At 38.2% G+C, this 14438-nt stretch overlaps 1 protein-coding gene across 1 annotated transcript in view; it reads left to right on the forward strand.

Moving 5' to 3' along the window:
• Nucleotides 1-2083: 2083 nt before the first annotated feature.
• The window catches only part of LOC123876216 (leucine-rich repeat-containing protein 24-like), a 41207-nt gene continuing 28852 nt past the window's right edge, over nt 2084-14438 (forward strand). The window contains exon 1 of the mRNA XM_045922398.1: nt 2084-2252. The gene's annotated coding sequence lies outside the window, so the exon portion shown is untranslated. The remainder of the gene's footprint in view (nt 2253-14438) is intronic.

Raw genomic sequence — 14438 nt, forward strand, 5'->3', positions numbered from 1 at the left:
TACTTATTAGCTTTACTCGTAGGCTAGATTGTAATCTTAATAAAGTACCGCTGTCAGTACTTTATGGTTATAAAAAAAAAATAAAAAAAAAAAAAAAACACTTGTTTACTACTTTTCAATTTTTTATTTATCAACCATTTGCGTTATGCGAAACAATTCTTAAATGATCAAATTTTTGTCCTTCGTTGACATTATAGTCCGTTGTCTGCGCAGGTCTTACCTATTGTTGGTAACCGACGACAAATGGTTGACGAGCTCTTAGACTATGCGTATAAAACCTGAAACGGCGGGTGAATGAGCGTACACGTAAACATATTGTACTGTGTGGACCTTTTCATTTCCTTTGATGACTGCCGCCGGGTTACACAACTTTCCTTACGTCTTCGAGTACTTGGCACTTTATTACTTCCTTTTGTGAACTTCTAGCCTACTATTTCGGGTTCCGTACCACGGTGCATACGGAACCCTATTAATTAGCCTCCGCTGTCTGTCCGTCCGTCCGTCTGGCTGTATTTATCTCGTGAACCATAATAGGTAGAGAGTCGAAATTTTCACAGAATGTGTATTTGAATTGCCAATAAAAAAATCAAAATGACCGCCATAAAAATTGAAATATAATAAAAAGTGTTACATCATGTATTACGATTGGTACAGAACCCTTCTATCCGGTTTTTTGTTCAAAAAATTTCAGACTTTTTCCTCGTCATTCAATGTCACAATCTAATTTCGTTCACATAGTCAGCCTCGGGCGAATCAATTATTATAATTCGGAAACATGTAACGTTTGTAGGTACTGCTCGCGGCACTTTTTAATACACAAAACATTGTCCGTGTTTTTTCCATTAGGTATTTTGTAACATCTGAAAATTTTTAATCATCTTCATTACATAATCACTGCTAATATAATAAATGTGAAAATGTGTTTGTATGTTGGTTTGTTGGCTATCACGTCGCAACCAACGATGGTCGCAACAAAGCAACGGATCGACGTGATTTTTGTATGGGTTTAGTTAAAGATCTAGAGAGTGACACCGGCTTTTTATACCGGAAAATCAAAGAGTTCCCACGGGATTTTTAATAATATAAATCCATGCAGACGAAATCGCGGGCTTCGGCTAGTAATATCATAAGTTTTAAAGTCCAACGCCGGACTGAGTTCGTGTTTGTTCGGGCTAATCTTAGAAACTACTGTACGTACAGATTTTTGTACGGGTTTCCGCAATAGAAAGAGGCTAAGAAGTTTAAAGGCTATAATTTATGAAGGAAAGTATATGAACAGAACGAGGAACCCTCGTAGCTTTAGTTTTAAGTTACGTAATTAATTATCACCACTATATATCGTATAAAAACAATTTCGACCATCAAAAGGAGTACAATTATTATTATACCTACTTTTAATAAATTATTTTGACTTTGACTTTGAAGGAAAACCTCTTGAGTCAACTTGCATGTCTGAGAAATCTCCGTAATGTGTGTAAAGTAATTCTCAAAGGTCTGTAAAGTGCCAATTCGCACGTGGCCTAAAGCCTTAAATCCTCAGTAATGAGTAGGCTGGGTTGATAATGATGGTGATTATGTTATCAGTCTCTATAAAATTGGGATTACCCTTGTTCCTAATCCATAATATCACAAGCATTTTACAAAGACTCACCCTGTATAGCAGTAACGATAATAATTTTATGCTCGTATGATTTGGGTATGTCGCAGGTATATTGTCAAAGCCGTGATATTACAATCTCACTTGTGATATTATTTTTAAACGGTAGATTGTCAATTGACTTATCATATTATCATTGCCTTACAATATCACTGTAGTATCCCCGTGACATTATAATGACCGTTAAATTGTAAGAAATGAAGTCGATTGACAATCCTACCGTTCGATTATAATAATCGCTAGTGAGATATAATATCACGGCTTTGACAATATACCTGCGACAGATATAAGACGACAGAAAGATTCGTGCCTGTTAGAAACAAGGAAGTGTAAAGCTTTTTGTCATGTTATGTAGGTTGTATTGTGTAAGAATTCTTGAAAAAGGTGTTAACAGTTAAACCCTAGCTAAGCCACGGCAAAATGTTACCAGGATACCAGAATCGCGCGAGCTTGCGTCGCGCCTGCACGCGTTGACAGAGTGTGGACCAGTCGCCCGACCGGTCGGCCAACGCGTCCGGAAAAACGTTTGGTGGTTTTCTTTTTGTGGACCGAAATGTTTACTTAACTTGTGCTTTGTGGATTGTGAATGGAAACAGTAAGTAGTTTTATCAAGTTAGTTTGTTTGCGTCACAATGAAATAGGAAATTGGAATTGAATTTGTTTCTAGATTAACGTTTATTGTGACAGCTTGATTTGAATATCGAATTAGATACGGCAATTTGATTTGTATAATTAAATTATACGGTAAATAGTAATTAGTGATTAAATTATCCATAGCAATAGTATGCGAAAGTGTGCCTGTCTGTATGCTAACTTTAACCGTGGTTTAACCTTTGACTTTGAAGACTTTGGTACAGAGACTGTATTCTGGTATAAAACTTGTCCTGGTTTTGTGTGGATTGCATAAAATCTCGTTTAGTCTGGTGGGGAGGCTTCCGCGGTGGCTAGTCACTACCCTACCGGCAAAACCGTGCCGCCAAGCGATTAAGCATTCCGGTATGATGCCTGTAGAAACCAAAAGGCGTAAAATACTGCCATATCCTTTCCAGGTTACCCCGCTTCCATTTTCAGACTGCATCATCACTTACCACCAGGTGAGATTGCATTCAAGGGCTAACTTGTATCTGAATTTAAAAAAAAATACAATATAGGTTAACCCTTGACTGTTATATTCATCATTTAAACCCATTGCCGACCCACTACTGAACACGGGTTTGTTCTCAGATTAAAAAGGGTTAAGGCCATAGTCTATCCCACTGGCTGGCTGTGCGCTTTGACAGACTTCACAGACCTTTGCCAGCTACTACTAGCTGATCCAATCAGGAATGAGGAGATCTGTAGGAGAATCAGAGCAACCGACATAGCGAAAAATGTGTTGTGAAGCAGAAGTGGCGTGGCATATAATTCGAAAAACCGGTAGACGTTGGGACCCAAAAAGCTAGAATAGTGACTTTGCACCGGAAAGCGCAGAGTTAAGAGGGGTCTCTCCGTCACTCGCTCCATACAAACGTAGTTCGTCTCTCATTGGAATGCTAACCAATCCTACTCAATGGAATTTTGTAGAAACATTCCGGGAACTAATATCTATGCCTGTGGTCTTCAAGATTTCCGTTAAAATTTTGGTTTCAAAGTTACGTAGTCTCAAAAGTCCACATACAAATCTTTGAGCCCCTGTAATTTTAAAACTAAACTTAATTTATTTTTAGAAAAATCTAAAACACCACGAGCACAGATATTAGTTTCTAGAATACGTCTGCCATGGACTTTGGTTGCTTAATATTCAAATGAAATTGGCGCTACGATTGTATGGAGTAAATGACGGAGAGAGCCCTGTTTAGCCACTGCACCAGGGCCACGGAAGTCGTCTGTAGAATAAGTTGTTACTTTTTTACAATTTTGGCTGCAATAAACAATGTATTTATTTATTTAATACGGTCCCGTTGGCACATTTCGGGTAGGGAACCCTAAAAAAGAGAATAGAGTGTGTTAGTTATTCTTTGAGTAAACTATCTTTAGCATTAAATTCGTTTCCCCCGGCTACCAACAAGAGCTCATTATCAAGATAATTGCAAGAAACATTCGCAACAAGAATTCATAATAACCCTTGAATTTTCTCGCGCGAACTTTGAGAATTCTTGAGATGAATTATTTTTATATAGAGATAGGTTAAGAGATCTAACTACTGTCGTATAATTAATTCCTTTAGTGCGAATAAAATACAAAATGTTCTCAAATGAATAATGATATTTTTCTGTTTTTAACCCCCGACCCAAAAAGAGGGGTGTTATAAGTTTGACGTGTGTATCTGTGTATCTGTGTGTCTGTGTATCTGTGTATCTGTGTATCTGTGTATCTGTGTATCTGTGTATCTGTGTATCTGTCTGTGGCATCGTAGCGCCTAAACCAATGAACCGATTTTAATTTAGTTTTTTTTGTTTGAAAGGTGGCTTGATCGAGAGTGTTCTTAGCTATAATCTAAAAAAATTGGTTCAGCCGTTTAAGAGTTATCAGCTCTTTTCTAGTTTTCTTGTAGAAAAGAAGGTTAGATAACCGTTAGGTTCTTAATATTATGTCAATAGACAAATGTCAAGCTGTCAAGATGGACGTTGCCTAAAACATAATTATTTATTTGAAAATGATGTTTTGGAAAACTCAAATACTTTGGATCGTCGGGGGTGTTATAAATTTTTAATTTACACTTGTTATTAATTTATTGCTATTTTACTTCGAGTATGAAAAGTCTTAAAACATCTCTTCTGTTATTAGCCCCCGATCCAAAAAGAGGAGTGTTATAAGTTTGACGTGTGTATCTGTGTATCTGTGTCTGTCTGTGGCATCGTAGCTCCTAAACTAATGAACCGATTTTAATTTAGTTGGGATTTTTATTTTAGATGGGATTTTAAAAAACCGTAATCCACGAGGGGAAGCCGCGGACATCCTCTAGTACCTAAACTATAAAGTCATTGTGTATACCTACTATATACTTTTCTGTCTCATAACATTGGTAAAGAAGTTTCACTTAAAAAAGCTGACTCTGGATAAATACCGTGAATAGTATGAAAAAGAAAATACTTCAGAAAGTACGTACTTTGAAAGTCAAAGACGGGGATAATGAGCGGTTATGGCGTTTACCTCCTTTACAATAAATCATAACCATAACCCCATTATGGAGTCGAAATGCGATTGTTAATTGCGTGGGTTAATTATAAAAAGGCCTTAAATCCTGCTGGAGGCGGGCGCTATTGTTCCTGGGGTAAATGTTGAGGCCGACAGAGGGTTTTATTCCAGCAGGAATTATAAACCATTTTTAACCATTTTTGGGATTCCATACCCCAAAAAGAATAACGGGCTGTATGTCCGTTCGTCCGTATGCCTGAGATTTTTCCATAATGTTCTCAAATGCCAGACCAGCGTGGCAGACTATGGCCTAAGTCCTTCTAATTCATTCATTTGATAGATACTTATATTACTTACAGTTGTCTTATGGACTTGAACCCGACTATAATACGATATTACAGTATACTTAACCCTGAGGGATGATTCAATTTTTTACGATTAGGTATATAATACTCTCTATTAATTATTATTTATTGATTGTAGTATAGAATGTAGTATAGAAGCAGGCGTTATTTTGCGGAAGTCCATGATATGCAAGGAACCTTTTGCTTCCTTTTCTTTTGCTTTTGGTTTCTTGTACTTATTGATTACCTACCATTGTCTACTCGTTCATTGCACAAGATGAATAAATTGGTTTTCTTTCTTTCTTTTTTCTTTCTTTCTAATATATGATAATATAATGCATAATACCCCCAGTGAAGCGTCAGTGTCCTCAGTTAATCACACCGGGCGGGCGACGCTGTAATTGGAAGAGCTGACACAGCACGTCAGCGTAATGTATGCAGCATTATATTAGTTCCCGGGACTGAGTGATGACCGTATCATCTCTACATTGACGGATACAGAATACGGAGAATACGCGATACATGTACTTATAAGTAACTAGCCGATGACCGCGCCTTCATCCGCGTAGAATGCACAAATTTCAAACCCCCATTCAACCCACTAAGGGGTTGAATTCTAAAAAATACCTTCTTAGCGGATGTCCAAGTCATAATGGCTATCTGCATGCCAAATTTCAATGCGACGTGATCTGTCCAGTAGTTTGAGTTCTAAGCGGATGCATTTAATAGCTATTTGCATGCCAAATTTCAACCCGATCTGTCCAGTAGTTTAAGAGGGGTCTCTCCGTCACTCGCTTCATACAAACGTAGTTCCAATTTCATTTGAATATTAAGCAACCAAAGTCCATGAAATTTTGCAGACATATTCTAGAAACTAATATCTATGTCTGTGGTTTTCCAAATTTCTGTTAAAATATTCGGTTTCAAAGTTACGCGGTCTTAAAAATTTACATACAAATCTTTGAGCCCCTTTAATTTTAAAACTACATATTTTTAGAAAAATCTAAAACACCACAGACACAGATATTAGTTTCTAGAATATGTCTGCAAAATTTCATGGACTTTGGTTGCTTAGTATTCAAATGAAATTGGAACTACGATTGTATGAAGCGAGTGACGGAGAGAGCCCTGTTAAGCTGTGCATTGATAATATAATTAATCAGTCAGTCAGTCAGCCAGCTTTTCCTTTTATATATTTAGATATTAAGACAGAAAATCCTCATTTAAATTTCTCAGGCGTTTTACGTAAACAAGTTTTTAAACTCCTGCATACTTAATTGCAAAATTTGACCTGCACTTAATTTACATAGCACTAACTGTCCACCCCTTTAATGAAATTCACAAGCAGCTTTTAAACTTTGAGCAAAACTTTTTTAGTTGTGATTATGCTATAAAGTTCATTAACTAAAAACTAAAATTAGTTTAGCGTGGATCAATCACATTAGCTGTGAGTTAACTGAAGTTAGTTAAATTAGTTTGGTTGTGTGTACCTACTCGAGTTAGACTGTACGCTTTTTGTTGGAGTAAAGTGTACAATTTTATAAACAATTAACTCTTTAGTAAAAGAATGAACTGATTTTTTATCGTATTTATAAGTAAAAAACAAAAGCATAGAAACACCAATGGAAGTCCCTATAAGAGTCCCTGCTTGATGTCCAGCTGTGGACATCAAGCAGTTGAGCAACCGCCGAGTTTCTTGCTGGTTCTTCGCGGTAGGAACGGCATTCCGAACCAGTGGTAAATTATATTTGACGATTCAAAAGCACTTGTAAAAGTTTATTTGAATAAAAATCTATTCTATTCTATTCGGAAGATCCAAGGTCTTATCTTTTTTTCCTGGACAGGTTTCCGTACTTAAATATTTTTTTATTTTTATTTTATTCAGATACAAGTAAGCCCTTGACTGCTATTTCACCTGATGGTAAGTGATAATGCAGTCTAAATTGGAAGCGGGCTAACCTGGAAAGGATATGGCAGTTTTTATTAAACCCATTACCCTTTTGGTTTAACACGGCATTGGTTTCCGTCTATTGTGCGTTTTTTAGAATAGTTTTCATCATCATGATCAACCCACCATCGGCTCACTACTGAGTACTTTCGGGTCTCTTCTCAGAATAATGTTTTCGTTATTCAATCCCGTTGGTGTATCGGTATAGCCCTAATGCTATTATGGCTAGAATTGATCGTTTACGGCATCTAATTAGCAAACACTGGCCTGTGTAACTCGACACGGTATTATTGAATCGTCTTGAGACTTGAGCCCTACAACCTACTCAGGGTCAACCCAATTCAGTTCAAGTGGAGATTACTGAACTAGTATACGGCTTTGTGCAATCGTGTGAAAATATTATGCTTGTTAATTTTCTTTAGGGATTTATGATGCGTAAAACTAATAAACTATAACTATGGCCTAAACCCTTCTCATTCTGAGAGGAGACCCGTACTCAGTAGTGGGGCGGAAATGGTTTGATCAGCAAAACTAATAAAATCTACAAGTACAATACTTATAACAAAGCTGTTTAGCTCGTAAATGAAAATATTTTATTCACCCAAAGTATTCTGTTCATAATTATTATGTACGGAACCTTAAAATAGCGAAGCCCGACTCGAACTTGGTCGGGTTTTAGGGTTCTGTTACCAAAGGGTGCCAACGGGACCCTATTACTAAGACTCCGCTGTCTGTCTGCCTGTCAGGGGGCTATATCTCTTGAACCGGAATAGGTAGAGAGTTGAAATTTTGCACAATATGTATTTCTATTGCCGCTATAACAACAAAATAATAAAAATTCCTGCCACGAAAATTAAAAAATTAAAAAGTGTTATTTCTTGTACGATGGTACGGAACTCTTCGTGTGCGAGTCCAACTCGTACTTGGCCGTAATGAACCGATTTTAATTCAGTTTTTTTTTTGTTTGAAAGATGGCTTGATCGAGAGTGTTCTTAGCTATAATCCAAGAAAATCGGTTCAGCCGTTTGAAAGTTATCAGCTCTTTTCTAGTTACTGTAACCTTGTGTTGGGGGGTCGGGGGTGTTATACATTTTTAATTTACACTTGTTCACTAATAAGCCTGCTTACCATCCCATCTTTAAGCATAATTAGCGCTACAAAGCAGCGCAACGTGACCAATGACGCGATATTAACGCTTGATGTAAAGCGCTTACGCGATTGAAAGTTGAAGAGGCCTTCGCCGCAGCGTATAGTAGGTACTTCACATTATTGCAAAGTCGACGCTTATCTGATAATGGTATTTTCTATAACGTATTAACATGTATAGCTACTTAGCCGTGGCTAAGACGTGGCCTTCATTTATTTATTTATTTGTACTAGAAAGTTGTAAGAATAAAGAGAATAAATACAAGTATAAATTAAAAATTTATAACACCCCCGACAAGTGAAGGTTACAGTAACTAGAAAAGAGCTGATAACTTTCAAACGGCTGAACCGATTTCTTTGGATTATAGCTAAAAACACTCTCGATCAAGCCAAGCCACTTTTCAAACAAAAAAAAACTAAATTAAAATTGGTTCATTAGTTTAGGAGCTACGATGCTACAGACATAACACAGATACACACGTCAAACTTATAACACCCCTCTTTTTGGGTCGGGGGTTAAAAAGAAAATTAAAGCGGACAGCTCTACCATTGACCCTAGCAGTGCGAGAGGTTGTAAAGGAAAAGAAAGTAAGTATTCATGAAAAAGCCAGATAGATATTATGTTATATTCTTTGTTCTTCTTGCCAAACGTTGAAAAACGTTAAATAGATGGCCCGTGAAATGCTAGCATACTGACAGACAGACACATCTTGGCATTAATAAATAGATGTTCTGAGACCTTATCAAGGAGCAATCAGAAACTAGGAATCCTGGGAAAATTACTTTTCCTATTTTATCTTAGTTGTGTAAGTAAAAGGAGTCTTAACTCCGGAACGTGATCAAGGAGGTCGCAGTGAAGTGCGTTCTGATGGAAGCTGAAGAGGCCTTTATTGCTGACAAACTCATCTATATTGCAAACTCGATGAGGCATTGTGTTGAAGAAAAAAATACCTACTTACGTTTAATTTCATAATTAGATTCAAAATAAAAACCGGCCAAGTGCGAGTCAGACTCGCGCACCGAGGGCTCCGTAATCGGGTATTTTTACTGACATTTTGCACGATGAATCAAAAACTATTGTGCATAAAAATAAATAAAAATCTGTTTTAGAATGTACAGGTCTGCTTTTTTATATGATACCCCACTTGGTATAGTTATCTTACTTTGAAAATTAAAACATATTTTTTTTGTGATTTATTTACAAATTCACGGTTTACGGGTTTTTTTCTTTATTTGCGCTATAAGATCTACCTACCTGCAAAATTTCATGATTCTAGGTCAACGGGAAGTACCCTATAGGTTTTCTTGACAGACAATATGGATGGACGGACGGACAGACAGACAAAAAAGTGATACTATAAGGTACGGAACCCTAAAAATACCTAAATAGGTACATTTAATTTCACAATTAGATAAAAAATTTCAAGCACCATCATCATCATCAATCCATCGCTGGCTCACTACTGAGAACTTATTTTCTTTCAGAATTTCTATCACGCTAACCAAGTGCAAATTGGCATCGAATTTTCAATGAATCCATAGTTCAATCCATTGTTTCCAAAGTCTAAGGCGCAACGGGCAGTGGTCGTGCGGAAGTGTACAACAATAGCAACGTCGAGCAGGACTCGCGCCTGGCACGCCGCCAACCGCACTGCCGCATCGGCACCGCTTGATTTCATTCCACACATTCCGTACGCGACTCTGAGGAATCCGTAATTTAATTAAAAGGATTGCTGATAAATAGATTTTAATTACTGAAGTCGATTTGAACAGCAAAATTCAAAGAAACAGCTGGCAGCTTGGATTTTCTCTTTGGCCTGTATTCACATTTAGACTTCGTCTGTCCATTGTCATCATCATCTATAGCTGTTGCCATCTCACTACTGAGCACGGCTCTTCTCTCAGAATGAGAAGGATTTGATCATAGTTCACCATGTTACTCAAGTGCGGATTAGCAGACTTCACACACCTTTGAGAACATTATGATGAAGTCTCACGCATACAGGTTTCTTCACGATGTTTCCCTTTACCATTAAAACAAGTGATATTTAATTGCTTAAAGTATTGAAAAATTAGTGGTGCGTGCCCCATAGAAACCCGGACCCTCCAAAAAGGAAAGTCTTAACCACTAAGCTATTAACCGCTTCTTTCATCAGAAACCTACCTGACTACTGATACCTTAAACCTTGAGTTCTGTGCGCGCCACTGTTAGTATCTACATTATTTAATGAGTGTGCGAGGTCTAGCTATAACAAGTCCGTGGTTCAATCCATTGTTTCCAAAGGCTAAGGCGCAACGGGCAGTGGTCGTGCGGAAGTGTACAACAATAGCAACGTCGAGCAGGACTCGCGCCTGGCACGCCGCCAACCGCACTGCCGCATCGGCACCGCTTGATTTCATTCCACACATTCCGTACGCGACTCCGAGGAATCCGTAATTTAATTAAAAGGGTTGCGGTTAAATAGATTTTAATTACTGAAATCGATTTGGAGAAAAAATTTCAATGATGGTTGCCTAGGTGAAATTCGAAGAAAAAAGAGTTAGCTTGGATTTTCTCTTGGCTTTGTTTCCGTGTTTAGACGTCGCGTCGTCCATCCATTGTCATGATTATCTCAACCTGTCGCCGACTCACTACCGAGCATAGGCCTCCTCTCAGAATGATAGCCTTTGATTATATGTATAGATCCTGGATCGAACCCTGTAACACTTGACAGAAGGCTGACGTTTTAACCACTGGGCTATCACATCACCGCTTTCGTCCATTGAACTTCCTAAAAATGCTATGAAAAGCATGCATGAGAAACATTTTAATGTTAAAACTTAAAATAAATCTGCTTATTACTATAAAGTTAAGCGCTTTTGAACCGTAGACCTCTCGTAGACCTTTTGTAAATTCTTCGTAGACGGCAAAAAAAAAACAGCTACACAGATTTCGTTGATCCTACGACCCAAACAATTGCCTACACTGCAAATACAATACGGTATATTTTGCTATGTCAATATTTCTCAGTGATTATTAAATAAAGATTCTTCCAAAATACGTGAAATCCACGTCCTTTGTTAAATTTAAGTGTAATAACCATTTTAAATTATCGATTAAACTTAAAAAGCACGTCTAATCATTGTGACGTCACATGCCAGTATTTCATAGCTAAGCTCGCATACTAAGCCCGTGTTTTAACGTTTGATAAAAAGATACTGATTTGACTAGTTGTCAAACCACAGTGTCATACTCACAAAAGCGCGGCAAACGCGCACAGATACTGTTTTGTCAGTTGAGCTTATCTCCCGCGTAACTAGCCGGAGCTATTTGCTGTGTATACCCGTTCGGGCTGTCAGAAGTTACAACTGACATATCTCACGACCGCACAAGTCGAGAGGATGTTGCAAGTTTCCCGCTTACTTCAGCAGTCAGTTAGTACGTCTTATAGCCAGTGGGAAGATTCACACGTTTTCGTAGAGAATCGTTATCCATGTCGGGGAGATAGCTACGGCAAATAGGGACTTCACAATGGAAGGTGTTTTATTCAACATATACATCATGATCAACCCATTTCTGGCCCACTACTGAGCACAGATCTCCTTTTAGAATTAGAAGAACCATAGCCCGACCCGCTGGCTAAGAGACACATCTAACTAGCCGGAGCTATTTGCTGTGTATACCCGTTGGGGCTGTCAGAAGTTACAACTGACATATCTCACGACCGCACTAGTCGAGGGGTTGCTGTAAGTTTCCCGCTTGCTTCAGCAGTTAGTCGGTGCGTCTTATATCCGTAGGGAATGTACACACGTATTCGTTGAGAGTCGCTATCCATGTCGGGAAGATAGGTACGACAAATAGAGACTTCACAATGGAAGGTGTTATATTCAAAATCATCATCATGATCAACCCATCACTGGCCCACTACTGAGCACAGGTCTCCTTTCAGAGTTAGAAGAGCCTGTCCCGCTGGCTAAGTGCAGAGAGACACACCTAACTAGCCGGATCTATTTGCTGTGTATACCCGTTCGGGCTGTCACAAGTTGCAACTGACATATCTCACGACCACACAAGTCGAGAGGATGCTGCAAGTTCCCCGCTTGCTTCAGCAGTTAGTCGGTGCGTCTTATAGCCAATGGGAAGATACACACGTATTCGTTGAGAGTCGTTGTCTATGTCGCAGGCATATGTACGACAAATACAAGATTCACAAGATAATGTATTTTATTCATCATCCATACTAATATTATAAATGAATTATTCGCGTATTGAACTGCATTTCAGCACTCTACTGTTTGGTGTTATCAAGAACAAAACGCCGGACTATCTTTATAATAAGTTATCTTGGCATTCCCCAGCTTTCAACACTCGAGGACCACTAAACAGGCTAACCTGGCCACGTCATAGATCAGCAGCTTTTCGTGGAAGTTTTCGATATCTGGCTACAAAATGCTGGAATAATATTCCACCTCCTCTGCGAAATCTAACTTCAGTTCCTGCGTTTAAGAACAACCTAAAAAAGAAACTCCTAAAAGATCAAAAAACTCTAATTAGTTCTAGGTTATTTAGTTTGGTGGTTTGAAACTGCTATTTGCTATATTTACTTACATATTTTCATTTAAACTTCGCTCGTATCCCATCGGTGTCTCGTATCTTAAACTAGCGGCACGCTATGATGGCCGGTTTGACGTTTGTCCGCTCATGAAGTTCCGTATTAATTGATAACGACTTTGAAGGAAATAATTGTATTACTTTATTGACGATAGTGATGTGCAGAGATTCATAAATTTTATCGAATGTAGTTTTAGGTTTAGGACTCAAAATTTATTTATTAAATTGATTTCTTAAATGTATACAAGTGTAGAAAAATCAGTTTGCACCATTTAAGGGGTGAATGTACTTGTGAATATGAACAATTTTCACTATGTGGACAAACCTCTGAAATCGCAAAAAAATATCAATAAATTTTTAAAAATGGAATCTAATACGATCGTCACATAGGATCGCTGGCTAGCACAACTACTACCTCCGGCAAACTCGCGTCAATGCTCAATGCAAAACAAAGCAGTTTCGAATTGACGTTGCTTCGAAAAGTATAAACTGTCAGTGCAATGCGATTGTGATATAATTTTGACCTGGCTTTGGATTTCAAATATTGATACTGCATTACTGTTGACCCTTGCTCGTTAATTTGGACTCTGTTCAAGCCCTTTGTTGTGGATTTCGTCGATATGACCGAACGTACGCAGAGAACTGTTCTAAATAGTCAGACACGTGAGTTCGTAATACGCCTTCGTAACTATTTCGATCGTGAAGCTCAAAATGGAGGGCCAATTTTACCTATAACGTCAGTGGTTGAACGCGTAGCTGATGCGCTTAATATTGGACAACGAACTGTTAGACGGATAACTAAAAAAAAATATGGCGAGACTGGCACAGAAGAAAATAAACTTCACACACCAAAAAAGAGAAAACGAGCAAAACCAGTCGTAGGCATCGATAGCTTTGATGCCGATGCTATCCGAAGACATGTTTACGGCTACTATTTACAGAAGGAGTATCCAACAAGAAAAAAGTTGGTGCATTCACTGAAGGAAGCTGGATTATTCTTCGGTGGGGAAAGTTCTTTAACGAAGATTTTGAAGACCATTGGATTTCGATACAAAAAATGTAACAAACGCAAAATATTGATGGAAAGATTTGATATAGCGATGGCAAGGTATACTTTTTTACGGCAAGTGAAAGAAATCAAAAATTGGCAAAATGTTGTGTTCTTGGATGAAACATGGCTTAATGCTAACCATACTGTAGGCCGTTCTTGGAACGATGACACAGCAGCATCTACTTCCAAAGTTCCTGTAGGAAAAGGATCGCGACTTATAATTTGTCACGCCGGAACCATCAACGGGTTTGTCGAAGGTTCTCTCATGGCTTTTGCGTCAAAAACCACTGGAGACTATCATGAAGACATGAATGGAGAAAAGTTTACTGAATGGTTTACCTCAATGTTGTGTAGCCTCCCTGAACCATCTATTATAATTATGGACAACGCCCCATACCACTCGATGCAAATTGACAAGCCACCTGCCCAATCCCAAAAGAAAGCTGATATCGTCGCATGGCTTCGTAAAAATGGCGTAGATGCAAACATGAAAAGCGGAATTAGTACGTCTTTTAAAAGAAAACAAACCAACCAAGATCCGATACGTCATTGACGAAATAGCATTAGAACATGGGCACAGAGTT

Source organism: Maniola jurtina, chromosome 21 (assembly GCF_905333055.1).
Source record: "Maniola jurtina chromosome 21, ilManJurt1.1, whole genome shotgun sequence".
Classification (NCBI taxonomy): domain Eukaryota; kingdom Metazoa; phylum Arthropoda; class Insecta; order Lepidoptera; family Nymphalidae; genus Maniola; species Maniola jurtina.